Genomic DNA, 2,500 nt, shown 5'->3' with positions numbered 1-2,500 from the left:
AGATCAAAGGCAGGAAGGAACCTAACGTCCTCAATTGTCCAAAGACTAGAAAAGCTCACAGCACCCGGGATTCCCAGGCGGTCTCCCATCCAGGTACTAACCAGGCCCGACTCTGCTTAGCTTCCGAGATCAGACGAGAGCGGGCGTCTCCAGAGCAGTATGGCCGTGAGCTGCTTTCTCCTCAGCTGCGATGTGCTTTTATGCGCGTCATACAGGCGTGGTCACGCTGTGACTCCGACGCGTCGTTGTTTTGCTCCGATAAGAAGATGTAGGAACGCTCTCTGTTAGCTTTGCCCTGCACACTGCCTTCCAACAATGCCCACACTCTCCTGCTCACCCACGCATCCTCCCACGAACCCCACTGCCACCTCGCGCACCGCCACAACCTGTTCACCCACCCTTAATCACCCCTCCCCGGGCTAAACCAAGCAAACCGCGCCGGGAAAATCCTCGTGCCCCTGGTACCGTCGCGGTCATTGTGTTGCAGTGCTGAGCAGATGTTTGAAGAAAGAAGGAAAGAAAAAAAGGCTCTCTGTCAGCTTTGCTTCTTTTCTTAGACGCGTGTGCGCGCGTCCCAACCACATCTGCCGTAGCCTTTGTAGCCAATAAACAACCTTTGTAGCTTTTGTAGCCCGTCTTCTGTAGTTTTCGTCACCTGCTTTGGTATCAGTCAGGATGTATTTTATGCACGTCTTGCTTCTTTTTGCCCATCAAAGACCAAAAGTGAAGATGTTGGTTAGCAGGTAATGGTGGGGAGAGCGTCTAAGTGTATGTCAGGCGCGGTTACCGTGGTTACCAAAGGCCCAGAATTCGGAGATCAAAGGCAGGAAGGAACCTAACGTCCTCAATTGTCCAAAGATAGAAAAGCTCACAGCACCCGGGATTCCCAGGCGGTCTCCCATCCAGGTACTAACCAGGCCCGACTCTGCTTAGCTTCCGAGATCAGACGAGAGCGGGCGTCTCCAGAGCAGTATGGCCGTGAGCTGCTTTCTCCTCAGCTGCGATGTGCTTTTATGCGCGTCATACAGGCGTGGTCACGCTGTGACTCTGACGCGTCGCTGTTTTGCTCCGATAAGAAGATGTAGGAACGCTCTCTGTTAGCTTTGCCCTGCACACTGCCTTCCAACAATGCCCACACTCTCCTGCTCACCCACGCATCCTCCCACGAACCCCACTGCCACCTCGCGCACCGCCACAACCTGTTCACCCACCCTTAATCACCCCTCCCCGGGCTAAACCAAGCAAACCGCGCCGGGAAAATCCTCGTGCCCCTGGTACCGTCGCGGTCATTGTGTTGCAGTGCTGAGCAGATGTTTGAAGAAAGAAGGAAAGAAAAAAAGGCTCTCTGTCAGCTTTGCTTCTTTTCTTAGACGCGTGTGCGCGCGTCCCAACCACATCTGCCGTAGCCTTTGTAGCCAATAAACAACCTTTGTAGCTTTTGTAGCCCGTCTTCTGTAGTTTTCGTCACCTGCTTTGGTATCAGTCAGGATGTATTTTATGCACGTCTTGCTTCTTTTTGCCCATCAAAGACCAAAAGTGAAGATGTTGGTTAGCAGGTAATGGTGGGGAGAGCGTCTAAGTGTATGTCAGGCGCGGTTACCGTGGTTACCAAAGGCCCAGAATTCGGAGATCAAAGGCAGGAAGGAACCTAACGTCCTCAATTGTCCAAAGACTAGAAAAGCTCACAGCACCCGGGATTCCCAGGCGGTCACCCATCCAGGTACTAACCAGGCCCGACTCTGCTTAGCTTCCGAGATCAGACGAGAGCGGGCGTCTCCAGAGCAGTATGGCCGTGAGCTGCTTTCTCCTCAGCTGCGATGTGCTTTTATGCGCGTCATACAGGCGTGGTCACGCTGTGACTCTGACGCGTCGTTGTTTTGCTCCGATAAGAAGATGTAGGAACGCTCTCTGTTAGCTTTGCCCTGCACACTGCCTTCCAACAATGCCCACACTCTCCTGCTCACCCACGCATCCTCCCACGAACCCCACTGCCACCTCGCGCACCGCCACAACCTGTTCACCCACCCTTAATCACCCCTCCCCGGGCTAAACCAAGCAAACCGCGCCGGGAAAATCCTCGTGCCCCTGGTACCGTCGCGGTCATTGTGTTGCAGTGCTGAGCAGATGTTTGAAGAAAGAAGGAAAGAAAAAAAGGCTCTCTGTCAGCTTTGCTTCTTTTCTTAGACGCGTGTGCGCGCGTCCCAACCACATCTGCCGTAGCCTTTGTAGCCAATAAACAACCTTTGTAGCTTTTGTAGCCCGTCTTCTGTAGTTTTCGTCACCTGCTTTGGTATCAGTCAGGATGTATTTTATGCACGTCTTGCTTCTTTTTGCCCATCAAAGACCAAAAGTGAAGATGTTGGTTAGCAGGTAATGGTGGGGAGAGCGTCTAAGTGTATGTCAGGCGCGGTTACCGTGGTTACCAAAGGCCCAGAATTCGGAGATCAAAGGCAGGAAGGAACCTAACGTCCTCAATTGTCCAAAGATAGAAAAGCTCACA

General features: G+C 52.8%; 4 non-coding genes across 4 annotated transcripts in view; all 4 read right to left on the bottom strand.

Moving 5' to 3' along the window:
• Nucleotides 1-52: 52 nt before the first annotated feature.
• LOC114429472 (5S ribosomal RNA) lies at nucleotides 53-171 on the bottom strand. Its single transcript, XR_003669746.1, has one exon. It is a non-coding gene; the product is annotated as a 5S ribosomal RNA (ribosomal RNA).
• Nucleotides 172-865: 694 nt separating this feature from the next.
• LOC114429471 (5S ribosomal RNA) lies at nucleotides 866-984 on the bottom strand. Its single transcript, XR_003669745.1, has one exon. It is a non-coding gene; the product is annotated as a 5S ribosomal RNA (ribosomal RNA).
• Nucleotides 985-1,679: 695 nt separating this feature from the next.
• Nucleotides 1,680-1,798, bottom strand: LOC114429455 (5S ribosomal RNA). The gene has a single exon (XR_003669730.1). It is a non-coding gene; the product is annotated as a 5S ribosomal RNA (ribosomal RNA).
• Nucleotides 1,799-2,492: 694 nt separating this feature from the next.
• The window catches only part of LOC114429453 (5S ribosomal RNA), a 119-nt gene continuing 111 nt past the window's right edge, over nucleotides 2,493-2,500 (bottom strand). The window contains exon 1 of the ribosomal RNA XR_003669728.1: nucleotides 2,493-2,500. This exon is cut by the window's right edge and continues 111 nt beyond it. This is a non-coding gene — a ribosomal RNA (5S ribosomal RNA).

Source organism: Parambassis ranga, unplaced genomic scaffold (genome assembly GCF_900634625.1).
Source record: "Parambassis ranga unplaced genomic scaffold, fParRan2.1 scaffold_137_arrow_ctg1, whole genome shotgun sequence".
Lineage (NCBI taxonomy): Eukaryota > Metazoa > Chordata > Actinopteri > Ambassidae > Parambassis > Parambassis ranga.
This window is presented reverse-complemented; position numbering and strand designations above follow the sequence as displayed.